We start from the raw sequence: 14341 nt of genomic DNA, 5'->3' as shown, positions 1-14341 counted from the left end.
TTAAAGCCAAGCAGGCATGCCATTTTTTACAATGGGAGAAGTGAGGTGTGATGGACTGAGATTAAAAGAAGAGTAGTACAATATGCTATAGAGATTAGTACGTCAAGACACTAAAATTTCTGAGGAATAGACACTCGATATTGATTCTGATACCATAATGATAATAACAACATATAAAAGCACAACAAAATGTGATTTTCAACATTAAATTGTAGGGCTTTCTTTTACATTACCATGTGGTCCTCAGTTGTTCAGGTAGGTTCCTTAGTGGTCCATGGGCGTGTACTGTCAGTGTTGGGGAGTAACGGATTACATGTACCGAACTTACGTAATCAGAGTACAAATTATGAGTAACTGTATTCGGTTACAGTTACTGTTTCAGTGAGTGGTAATTGTATTACAGTTACTTTGTTGAAATAAATGGATTACATGGTGATATTTTCCTGTTGTTTTTTTTTCCCCCGGTAATTCTACTCATTGCCGGAAACTATACCAGGTCTAAACTAGATCTAAAACAGGTCTAAAACAGGACTAAACCAGGACTAAAACAGGACTAAAACCAGGTCTAAACCAGGTCTAAACTAGGACTAAAACAGGACTAAAATAGGATTTAACAGGATTTAACAGGACTAAACCATGCTGCGTGGACGTGTCTCCTCCTCTATCAATAATATTTTAAATACGGTTAAGTAAAGTCTGGTCTTTTTATTTTCTTTTAGCAGACAAAACATCTTATGTTACGATATCTTAGTCTTTGCTACTCTACTGCAAGTCAGGTTATCCAAAGTATTACGTTACTCACCTTAAATAACTTAATGGATTCCGTTACACACTACATTTTGGGGGTATGTAATCTATAATCTGTGGGGGTATACATTTTAAAAGTAACCTTCCCAACACTGTGTACTGTTTATGTGCTCTTATACTTGTTCTGACAGAATTTAAGATTATTCTAAAGATATCCAGGGCTACATTCATCGGATATCCGGATATCTGATGAATGTAGCCCTTTAGTATCAATAACTGCCCAAATGAGCATCTAGTTTTGATATTAGTTTTAGTTTTCAATACATTTGACAACCCCACCCAAAGTGTGTTTGGTGTAATTGATTAGTTGACATAATTTACTTTTGTTTTTTTGGTAATTGTGCACATTATTCTGTACCATTGCGAGATAAGGCTGTGTTGTTTAGATCTACAGGGTTGGAGAATTAAGATACACCCCCAGTCACAAATATGAATACTTTTCACTGTGGCTATATTGTTTGCATATCCTCTATATAATTTTAATCCAGATCACTGCTTTATATGTACCAAAAATAATATAATTTTCACTGCTTTTCTTTTTAATTTCATTTAAGGGTGAGAAAATGGTGGCGTTATGGAGCTGAAGTAGTGAACAGTGAGCAGAGGAAGTGTGGCCCAAACCAAGATGAAAGTGCAGGATTTCAAGGCCTGTCAGAAGTGAATACATGCACCTTAGTTTAAATGAGATGGACCGCAGATATCAGTATGTTTTTCTAATGCTGCTGCTCTGGTTTCCGGGGAGACGGTTTAGTGAAATTCACTCAAGAGTCGAGCACAAAACGTCGAGATGCAGAGAAGAGTTTGGGTCATTTATCAGTCAGTGACATCTGAAGTGAGTGATGCCGCCGTCTGAATACAAACATGGTACAAGTCGTGACAACTGTAGAGCACAGCTGCAGGCTGGAGATGACCAGTGGTAAGTTTATCTTGAATTCATTTCATCTTATTGAGTATGGCTCCAGCAGGAAAGTCTCCACTGAAAAACCTGAACAATAATTGTGCGATTTATCAAAGCTACACTATGGAACTTTTTTGGTGGATATTAGACTCCTGCTTCTTATCCTCATTGAGATGTTAATGCTTTGCATTATAGCATTGAGGTAGCCAGACATGTGACACCTAGTGCTTCTGCTCAAGAACCCTGGAAGTTGTAGACCACACACCTGCCAGGGACGTCAAACTCAAGTGCCTGTCTGGGTCCCTTTTGTGGTACAGCACAACAGTAAACAAAGTGGATGAGATGGATGTAGACGAAGCCGTACATTCTGTGTTGGCAACGATTCTGGAGATCGAGGAGTTAAAGCTGGAACAAAGAGAATGTTTGGTGAATTTTATCAAAGGGAAAGACGTTATTGCCCTTCTTCCTACGGGATTTGGCGCATTACATACGTCACGACCAAATAGCAGCGATTGGTTAAATAAAAAAGTACCCGTCTACCGTCAAGCGAACAAATCCTAATGGTGCGAGGTCAGGCAGTTTCCACGAAGTGAAACCTGCTGATGAATCAGGCTAGCATTAAGGTGCACTGTGTAACATTTCTTTTGCTTGTCTCTATGAAAATGTTATTGACTGATTCAGATTTGCGTACAGTCACCCTTATTTACAGATGACATTAATATATTATTGAGCAATAGAAACACCCTTAATGAATAAATGCTAGATGAATATGTATAATGTCATACTATACTAATATTGCAGACAAAGCAATAACATCTCCATGGAGACAAGCAGGTAGTGAACCCACCACCAGAAATGTTGCGCAGTTCACCTTTAAACCTGTACAACTGATGCCACCAGGTCAGGAGAAAAGTGTCTGCCCATAATAGTTTTTCAAAATATTTTTGAGCAAGAAAAAATAAATAAATCTGTAATTAAATAAAAGCCTGATAAATTACTTTAATGCCCTACTCTAGAACATTCCAGGCAGAATAACATTTCCATCAAGACAATCAGATGATGAATGCCTCTCCAAAAGTGCCCCTTTTAATATTGTTTCTGGCTTAAAATCAATTTGCCGAATATGAATACAGCTCTACATTTTGGTGAATGACATATTTTTCATACGTATTTATTTATACTTGTATACAACTGATTGAAATGTTGAATGATTCTGAAATATCCTTGATTTTATTTCTCCAGTGCCTCTGCTCCTCCTCCACATTCCACACTGTGAAAATAGAGGTAAAACTCACTAAGTACATAAATAAATAAGTCCGTCCTTGGACATGCCAGTAAGATGACACAAATCCCCTCAATGCACCACTAAGAGTATTTTCAGTATGTCTTCAATGGACAACTTAAGCAGCTACCAACACACACAAACGCCATGTTATAATTCACAGGACAGGCTCGCTCAATCATATGCTCCGATAGCATCACATTTGGCCCCTCCCCTTTGGACGTGTGCTGAGCGAGAGCTACTTCCTGCTCTCCATGCATGATAACGCTTCCAAAATGTCAGCGCCTCGTGATTTATAATGCACTGCTTAACGGAGAGGCTGTACATCACGGGCCAAACATTTCCTTGACAAGATGAAATGCCACATATTAACTGATTGCTCATAAGCTCAGTTTTTTCAATATTTCATACAGTGTCTCTCAAAGTCATTCAAATATTCAGATTCGCATTGTGACTGGGCATCTTTCCACGTAGAATATAAAGATGAGAAAGTATGAGTCACTGATACTGAAAAGAATAATGTGGTTGAATGGACATTTTAAAGAGACTATATTACACTAGTTTCTGTTATAATGTTGTTTCCTCATCAAAAACATATCCGGAGTTATGTTTTTCTTTATTTACACGTTAAACACACACACACACACACACACACTGCATATTTAGACTGAGTTGTTCTCTCAAACGGAAAACACTCTGTTGCACCTTGTGATGTGGTAATAAAGGAAGCTCTTCAATGTGTTTTTAAACACCATACACCTTCACCAGAATTATTTGGATAATTTTAGCCCTGGAAATGCCATTCTGTACTGAACAAAAGTTTTCATGACATCACAAGGTGGAAAAGAGCATTTTAAGTTTTGAAGATGTAGACAGACTAATAATAAAGGGTTACTCAAACAAGCATGAATGAAATGAAACACAACTCTGGGTATGTTTTTGAGATGGTAACAACATTCTGGCATGACTAAAAGCTCACAACAGTCAGACTTTGTGTAATATAGGAAGGATATAAAGTAAGAAAATATAGTAAAAGGGGAAAACATAGATTTTTTTTTTTTTACTTTGGCAATTTCTTTCAACCTTTTTGATCCAGTAATGGGTCAGAAGAGAATAAAAGGAGAAAAGGTCTGGGTAAATTTTTTGGGTGAAAGAAATCTAATTTGGAGTTCCTCAGAGGATGCCACTCAAGAAACTCACAAAAAAGTACCAAAAATGAAATATTTAGGGTATTCAACGGATTCTTGCAAATGTGACAGTATGTTGGCAGCCAGCTGTTTGAGTCTTTTGTCCAGGCCAAAATCTTGAGTCTGTTCTAAAATGATCACAAAATGAACAGCAAAATGTTATAAATTCATAACTGAAAACTTTTGGAACAATGTTTTCAAATAGACCAAAACTTTAAAATTATTGTTAATGAAACAGAAAAGCACCTTTAAAAATGTAATATTTTTATAGCATTCTTCCACTATCAAGGCAATCAAAGTGCTTTACGCCAAGGAACCACTCACAGACACATTTACAGACACAGTACACACACACATTAGGTGAGCTAAGTGTCTTACCCAAGGACACAACATTAGCATTCATTTGAGGGAGCTGGAATTGCAACGCCAACCTAGGGACCAGTAGCCAGGCTGGCGCCACCTAGTGCCTCAGCTCAATTTCATTTCTCTCCAGTGACTCTGGAATTGGAATACAATAGAAGGTTCTCAAAAACCCCGGAAGTGTGAGTTCGGGCACCAGCCAATCGGTGACATTCTGTGTTGTCAATGATTCCTGAGATCAAGGATTTAAAGCCGGAACAAAGAGAATGTTTGATGAATTTTATCAAGGGGAAAGACGCTGTTGCCCTTCTTCTTACAGGATTTTGGAAAAGCTTAATATACCAGTTAGCCCCGTTAGCGTTGCATTACATACGTCACGACCAAAGAACAGCGATTGGTTAAAAATAAAAAAGTACCTGCCTACCATCAAGAGAAACAATTTTAACACTGCGAGGTCAGACGGTTTCTACGAGGTGAAACTGGCTAATGAATCAGGCTAGTGGGCCAGTGGATCTGACTGCTCAGACAGTGTTATCTTTATGGAATCTGTTTATTTGGTGCATCAAAGACTCTTCATCCTCCAAAAAATTTACATACCCTGACAAGTCATCTACACAGCAAATTCAAAAGTGTTAAATTCACATTGTTGGTGTTGTTGTGAGTAAAGTGAAGAAAATCCAGATATGTTTCAACATAGTAAAGACTTATTTCAACTATGACACTGCTGTAGAGTAAAATAAGTAGTTGTTGATTCACTGTGTTAATGTCAAACACTTAGAAAGTGTCTATTTTGATTATTACACTACATCAGTGTTGGACTTTTGTAACGTTTCCAGTGGGAGAACTACAGTCCGAGAGAAAAGCCATATTTCACCGTCCGAAGCTAAGCGAAGCTAACAGCTTATAGCGTCTGTTTTTCAGCCGAACCTGAAGTCAACGACCCTCAAGTCCAACCACCTGAGCTCTCACAGGCCCCGGGTCAGATTATTTTACCTTTTTAGGACACTCTGCAGTTAATTTAATTCATAAAAATACTAAATATATTTAGTTTAATGCTAGTAGTAGTAAGCTAACAAACTTAGCTGTGACAGTCAATGTTGCCGTCACTGATGTTCATAAAACTTGGGTAAAATAGCCACAAATTGTACTAAATTAAGAGTAGTGTTACTTCAAAAAATATTTCTCAAGTTTAAGTAAACAGTAGAAGTCCAAAAAAATGTGTTAAGGAGCAAAGAGTAAAAGTATTTGGGGAAACTACTTCTCAAGTAACTTAAGTTAAAAGTAACTGGACGAAACATCTGATTTGTCATTTAAAGTTAATGCAGTTACGAGGATGAAACATGAAATAGTACTCATGTCTGGTATTTTCACAGTCGGAAGAAAGTACAATATCTGTAAATAGTTACTCAAGTAAATGTATTACGTCATAATACATGAGGTCATTGTAACGCTTGTGACACCTGCCCTACACTCTGTATGTTATGCAATGATTTAGGACAGTTATGACCTACTTATGAGCTATTTCAAGTGATAAATACAAACATATTGGTGGTAAAATAATGTCTCCTACATTTATTTCATTGTTTTTTTTTGTTTTTTTTTACATGGTTTTACAGCGCCTTTCTCCTCAAATGAAATATAAAGATAAATCAAAACAAGTTTATATCTCTTATGGCAATGCACAGACATTCCACGGTTGCCAGTAGTTGCATATATAAACCCCAAAATTTGAATTTTCTGCCATTCTCCGTCTGCGCTCCCAGAGGGAAGACACATTTCACCGGCAGAAGCTAAGCTAACAGCTAACAGCTAATAGCGTCTATTTTTCAGCCGAACCTGAAGTCAACAAGCCTCAACAAACCTTCACTATAGGCGAGTTTCAGCTGACGTCATTGTTATTAAAAGCCCGCGTTGCATGTTGGGAAATATTTGGTCGGAGGCAAGAAACACGATAGCGGTCAAACACAGTGCGTAACCTCGTGTATTTATCCCCAATAATGGTAAATTCCTGCTGCATTATCGGATGCACAAATAGAAGCACGGAAGAAGGAAAATGTCTTTTTCATATTCTGAGTGAAAAGAACCGCTAACGGCGAATTAAATGGATTTTAAACATTCGCAGAGCAAACGTAGAAGATCCTAGCAAACCGTGGACTCCAACCAGTTGAACAACGCATCAAGACTCTTGGAGGCTTTCATCTTTTCTGCTGTGAATGGCCCAGGAGTTTCCACCAAGTCATTGTGAATATCGCCAAAGTGAATATTTAGCCAGGTAGTTTGCGATTCTGACCAGAAATTAGGTTTTGTCCACCTTTTGTAGGGGTTGAAAAGGGTGATTTGGCGTCCATCGATGCTTATGATCAATTTCTGGTCAAATCGTCTTCGGTCCTCTGCCGTTAGAGTGGATAAATAACCGGGATCAATACCCTTTACGTGCTTTCTCACTCTGTCCGTCATGTTGAATTAGTGTTTCTTGCCGCCGACCAAAATAATTCCCAGCATGCAAAGCATGCTTTTGTCAACAATGAAACTCGTCTATACACTAGTGTAAAAAAATCAAATCTTAATCAGTGTCAAATTCAACTATGAGGAGTGTGGTTACATCACTCAACCTGTTGCACCCTTCTACACTTTCGTTTTAACTCATTTTATTGTGGACCCCATATGACATGGTAAAAGTGTTAAAATTTACAATATACGAGTTGAATTAACACTCTTGAATTTGCTGTGTAGTGTGTTTCTTCTTTACAATTCCTAGTATATATACACCACTGTTAAACAAGAATTTATACTTCCTACTTTTTATGCCACCACAGTTGTTGGAATTTCAAGTAGACTTAATTTATTTGCGCAAACTCTTCTAATTTTCTTGTAGATGTTGGCAAAATAATCACAGTGTTTGGCTCTGCGATGGACTGTTACTTAAAATTTCTGTCATGTTTGTGTTGATTAAGACAACAGAGGAGGCGGGAAACATTAAAGGAAAACCAAGTGTCAAAATGTCGCTCTGTTTCTCCAGTCTCCTGAATAAAATATCACATGTGCTCTTTCAATTATATTCAATTACTCTGAAACAAGCTGAAGTGATCAAATGTGGTCTGCTTTGTGTGCCTTTTTTCCATGAATTTTCCTAAGGGCAGTTGTTGTTGTTGCGTAGGAGTTTTTATTTTTGAGAGCTGATGAAATGACTAAAATGTGTGTATTTTAAAAAATTCTTTAAAATCCATATCACTTTAATGAAATGTGTTAATCATTGCTCTTGCATGCAAAGGGAATTGTTTGTGTGAGTGTGGTGTGATTGACATGTATCAGGACAAAAGAGCCCCTTTAAAAACATGAACAGACTTGTGTGTGGAAGGCATATTAGAGATATTTATATGAAGCCTGAATGAACATGAGAGCTAAGTGTTGTGTCGCTTTTCAGAATCTGCTAAACAAACACTTTGCAGGAATAAAGCCCATACCGGAAGCAGCCAATGAACTTCCTGAACAGAATGAAATAAATACATAAACTGCTCAAAAATGATCTAACTTGTTATTTTACTTTCCATCATTTTTAAATAAATATAATAATGTATTCTATTCACAGTGGGTGAATTCTCTTGCCCAAGGACACAATAGTAACCTACGCGCTGACCGAAGCTAAGATGTGCCAACCTTTGAAATTGTGGATAACTACTGAAACACTCCATTATAATGATCAAAAATGAACAAAAATAACAAATAACAGCTACTAAAAGGTTCTATATTAAGCCATGTTAAAATGTTGTTATCTCCTCAAAAACATATCTGGAGTTGTAGTCCATTGAGGTTCTTTTGGTCTTTCGATATTTTATGTTACTAGGTTCTTTTTTCAGATCAAGAGTTTGTTTTCATACCTGACAGTTTCGACTGCTCACTAGAGGTCTTCCTCAGAGTGGTCACATGATGTTGCTGTGACGTGTCCGGTCAGCTGATTTATACAGGTTTTGTCTTCCTACCCGTGGAGGCAGGACGCCAATGCCACCTGCAGTCCGAATTCCTCAGGACAGTATCTCAGGTGTGTAAGAGTAAAGTCCTTTGCCCACGGGACTATTAACCGGGACAAGGGGGCTTTTTTACTCTCACACACCTGGGATACTGTCCTGAAGAAGTCGGACAGATGGCGCTGTCATCTTGCCTCCACAGAACCTGTATAAATCAACTGACCAGACATGTCACAGCAACATCACATGACCACTCTGAGGAAGACCACAGGAAGCAGTCGAAACTGTCAGGTATGAAAACAAACTCTTGGTCTGAAAAATGAACCTAGTAACATAAAATATCTGGAGTTGTGTTTTGTTTCATTCACACATGTTTGAATAACCCTTTGTTATTAGGCTATCAACATCTCCAAAACTAAAATTGCTCTGTTCCACCTTGAGATGTCATGAAGCGGTATTTTTTTAAGTTAACAGCTACTTTTTTACCTTTTGTTGTGTAGAGACAGGCAATTCCAGGAAATTATCTAAATGATTCTGGTGAAGGAGTATGAAGTTTGTGCACTTCCTGTATTATCACGCAACATAACAAGAAAAAGAATTCAACCTAACGATGCAAGGTTTGTGTGAAACAAAAGACAACTTCAGATATGTTTTAATAAGGAAACAATAGATCAGAAATTATAGGCTACTATAGACCCTTTAAAAACTCTGTGCATACTTTTAGATGATCAACATGTTTACTGTTTGAGAGTTTTCTTATGGATTTACCCTTTGAAAAGCCAAAATAGAGGGGCACTTGGCTCTTCCTCTCCTCAAACTGCCCCGACACAGATCTGACCCTACTTGATCAGTCCTCCCTAAACTGCACTGAGACATTTGACTGAGACACAAAGGCAACCAAGAGGCGCAGTGTAAATGCTACTGCAGCAAAACTTGAATTTCCCTCGGGATCAATACAGTCTCTCTCTCTCTTCCACTGACTTGTGATAGCCACGATGGACTCCTTCTCCGACTCCTTTAAACCATCCTCGTGTGCAGTGGCTCATCTCACATCACACTGCAGCTCCTTCCTTTAGACGAGTGTCACAAGGCATTAGCGGCTAATTTAAAACATTTCCTCCATTAATTGCTGCAGACAGGGGGGCTATTAAAAGGAGCGCCCCGTGAGCAATTAAATCTACGTTGTCATATGTTGATAGCGACGCTGGCTGTCTCCTCGCTGTGGGGATGGTGCACTATATGCCAAGGTCAAACGGATCGGCCACATTACACTCATTATTCCCCCAATTCTGCTCATCTGCATGTCCAGGAAATTAAGGCTGCGACGCTAAGAGCAGGTGGCATTCAGTTTGCATATAGTTAGCATGAGTTATGATCAGACAGTGCACTTTAGGCTAAAAGCTGTTACAGGCTCTTCACCCACCTAGCATGAAGTCATCAGCAGAAATTAAGTCGTTTGTCAGCATGCCTCTTCACTATGTAGTGCACAACTACTGAAAGAGCTCACATAAAAGTTTAAACTTGGAGTAACTATTGGGCACAGTGGTGTATCTGCTTGGTTTGTGATTAAAGGGACTATATTACGCAAAACTGACTCCTGTGAGCTTTAAGTCATGTTATAATGTTGTTACCTATTCAATAATAATAATAATTTAAAAAAAAACAACAACACAATTCCAGGTATGTTTTTGATGAGAAAACAACATTATAACAAAGATCAGAAAATAGTGTAATATAGGCTCTTTAAGTGGCATTCTTTCTTCACCAAGAAGTGAACAATTTCATAAAAATCATAGTTTCAATAGTTGTCAAAGACTGTATGCAGAATATCCAGTGCATCTAGTCGTCTGATATACCACCTCTATGCCTGTCACTGATCCTCTGGCTCTTCTGCACTACCTACTGTTCACCACACTTGCTTTTCTGTGCATATGCCCATTTATGTAATGAATGGCTTTTATAATAAACTCTTTTACAATGAGCATAAAACCCTTGACGTGCGTGCTTTCTTCTCCTTTCTGTTGTGCTGATAACACAACTGCGACTGTAGTATCCATTATTCAGACATGGAATAAAAATTGGTGCTGTTGCTTTTGGATGTGTGGATGTGTGGAGCCTCTTTTTCTGCAAGGGAGCTGGCATTATGGTGGAAACATTATTTTTTTTTCCTGGTAAAGAATAAATAAATAAATAATAATGATAATTAAAGCCACCTGCAGCGATGATGGCCCTTGCCACAGATCCTCCATCAGAGGCATTACACAGTGCAGCTTTAAATGTTTTTTGGTTTTTTTTGACTGACACCCCTACTGTTCAACCATGAAAAATACCCCATGTCTGTAATACACCTTTTTTGCTTATAGTCATTCATAGAATTTAATCCCCGAATTTGTAACACATACGGTAATGTTGATGTTTCATGTCTATGGTAGGGGGTGCTACAGTGTCATCCTCATTCAGGGGGTGAAAAATGCGATTTTCTACCGAGAAAAAAAATAATAAGAAGAAACCAGCGAAGAACAATAGCCTTGGCTAGTCGCCAGTTACTCTGTTATTGGCTCGGGCCAATAAATAGAAAACATTAGCCATGTGTATTAATAATATTTATACATACTGTACATACATAGGGGACACATTTTTTTCAACATAGATGAATGTAGATTATCTTAAATGCTGTCCTCACCCTTACCCTAACAGATGGATAATGATGCATTTTTAGTCTAATCATTTAATACAGTCTTACGTACAAAAGAACTCAGAGCTTCTCTTCAGAAGAAAGACAAAGAGCTGAAGACCCAAATGAATGCATACAAGGAGTACCGATATCTGTATAACAGTCCAGTGAGAGGAAGTGTCCAGTTTTAACAAGAGCTATCCAGCACCAGTAAAGTCCTTGAAAAGATGAAGGAACAACTTAAAGCACAGGACAATATAATTGCTGAGATGACAAACACAAACAGGTCGGATCCAGAAGCCTGCAGAGACTCTCTAACCACTGGTATTGGAGTCGGTGGAGATACAATCCACAGAGACAATGAGAAACTGTCCAGGGAGGTGTAGGAGCTGTATTCTCAATTCTTCTCAGCCCATTAGGAGATACGTCTCCTGAAGTTGTGTTGTGAAAGTGAAAGAGCACCAGCCACCCAAAAGGAGCGGCCGTAGTGAAGGAGCAGAGGAAGGTGCTCCAGTGCCACTGCCAGCGCAAAAGCACCTCCAAACTTTACCCTTTACCCTTTGCATTATGAAAACTTAAACAAAAACTGCTTTAATATTATGTGGTTCTCTTAAATGTCTGTGGTATTCATTCATGTTTATTGTTTCAAATGTCAAAACTTGAATTCACGTCAGCCACAGCTGCAGATGCTTGATTTGTATTAACTGGTGAAGTTGAAATAGAAAAAAAAAATAAAATAAATATATATATATATATATATATATATATATATATATATATATATATATATATATATATATATATATATATATATATATATATATATATATGTGTGTGTGTGTGTGTATATGTATATGTGTGTGTGTGTGTGTATATATATATATATATATATATATATATATATATATATATATATATATATATATATATATATATATACATATATACACACACATATACATATACACACACACACACACACACATATATATATATATACACACTCTTCCTTTACTCTTAATGGTTCATTTGCATTTGTACGGGAGGGGGCACTCTAGAGTACACTTTTCATATGCTTCATAGTATATTATATTTAAGCTGAGATCACGCATTAGTGATTTAAATTTCAGCACGATCGGACTAAGTATGTGCATGTAAGATTTAATTGTGTAGGGGGGTGGGGAGCAATCCTGAAAAATGCCCCATGTCAGTAATATGTTTTTATGCTTTTTTCGTCATGCATAGAATTGAATCCCCAAATTTGCTACAAATCCGATAATGCTGACATTTCGTGGCTATGGTAGGGGGCGCTATAGTGTTCAGTTGTATTTGACTTCATAGTCATTTACATTCAGGCCAGGATCACCCCTGTGGCCGTGAGAAGTCATCAAAGAAACAGGAAATGAAGTTTGTTTTTGTTTTTTTATGCCAGTGCGCTACGGGGAAACTGTAAGGAAAATCTAAAATCAGATATTTTTTTGTGAACCTATGTCTCTAGATGTGAAGTGTCAAATCTGAGCTCATTTGAACCAAAACAACAGGGACTAGTATGTTTTACAAACACGCAGTCAACCTTGGCTAATTTTTTATCCAATATGGACAACTTTCTGTTCTCAACTTTTGTCGGGTCTTATTATTCACTATCACTGTTTCAAATTTCGCTTGCCTACCCCAAACTTTGCTTGTCCCTACTCCAGTAGGGTTCCACTTCTAGGCAGCGCTGTCAAGTTGGGTCATTTTGGGCATTGTCGCAATTCCCGCTTTATAACATTTTTCACCGGACCAGTCAATCCCATACCCAGTTTGGGGACTTTTTGTCGACGTTTAGGCACTCTAAATCTCGATTGTTTGCAAGAAAAAATAATAATAGAGAAGATGAAACGGTTGAAGAACAATAGCCCTCGCCAATTACTCTGTTACGGGCTCAGGCCAATAATAATATATCAGACTTATATAGCGGCTTTTTTGACACGCAAACAATAGGAGATGGAAACAGTAGTAAACAGCGGTGGAAATCATGGGAGTGAAGCCAGTTTAAACAGGTGAGTTTTTAGTAGTGATCTGAAGTGCTGTAATGAGTCCGAGTTCCTGTATTTGATTGCATCATCAAAGTACTGAAATCCAATCCAATCTAGCAGCATGGTTGGGACTTCTACTTTTGCATGACGTCCTTCAAACCAACGTTACGGCTGAATTATCACATTTATGACTTTTTCATACAACAGAGTGATGTAGTAGGACTCATGGTGACTATACAGACTGTGGGGGCGGTTCAAGAAATATCAAATTGCGTTTCTTGTGATGCAATGTAAGGAAAAGTCTTATTATGCAGATTCTTCCCTTTAATGTGTGGACTGATAGTGAGTAAGAGGCTTAAAGTGTTGCAGGCACAGAGCTCATCATATGTTTTTCAAAGGATAGAAATGAGGGTTACATACAATGCATGTTTGCACTTCATTAAAATGCACATAATACTGCAGAAGCGAACAGACAGTTGCAGAACAGACAGAAAATAATGGGCATATAAAGGAAGAAAACCCTGGCATTGCTTAACCTGCCTGAAATGTATGGGCAAACAAACTGATTCGACTGAAATGTGCCACAAACCTTTACTTAAGACACTTTCTAAGGCCAGTCCAAATTGAGTGACAAGCTGTGTTAACAGTGGTTTGGCAGTGGTGCAGGTGTCCTATTATTTGAAGGTTGGTGGTTATATTCTTTATTCTCAGAACATTCAGAATCTATGCATATGTAAAACTGATGCAATAAAAGAATGGGACAAGGGAATACTGTATATTCTATATTTTATAATGTAAGATTTTATAGCAACTTATTTGAGAAGTCACATTTAAAAAAGAAATGAACCAGTTTTTCAAATATTCCTCTCACGAAAAATCCTTTGACCCACATTTAATATTCCCATCAAACCCAGTCTATCTTTGACCCCCCCCAGTGTGCACATGATTAACCATAGGTTAAAAATTTATTTTGTTTAAATGATCACAGAAAGATATACATTATTCATCCAGCCCAAGATTAAAAAGCCCATATTACACTCCATAAGTCGTCTGGATCCTTCTGTCTGAGCAGTTGGAAGCAACAAAATGATTCCTTTTCATGTGGTTTTCATAGATTACTGCTGTTTTCTTTGTGGAATTTGTCTTTTTA

This window comes from Boleophthalmus pectinirostris, unplaced genomic scaffold, assembly GCF_026225935.1.
Source record: "Boleophthalmus pectinirostris isolate CB_2022bp ecotype Guang Dong unplaced genomic scaffold, ASM2622593v1 HiC_scaffold_6, whole genome shotgun sequence".
Taxonomy (NCBI): Eukaryota; Metazoa; Chordata; class Actinopteri; order Gobiiformes; family Gobiidae; genus Boleophthalmus; species Boleophthalmus pectinirostris.
Note: the sequence above shows the minus strand (reverse complement) of the source record.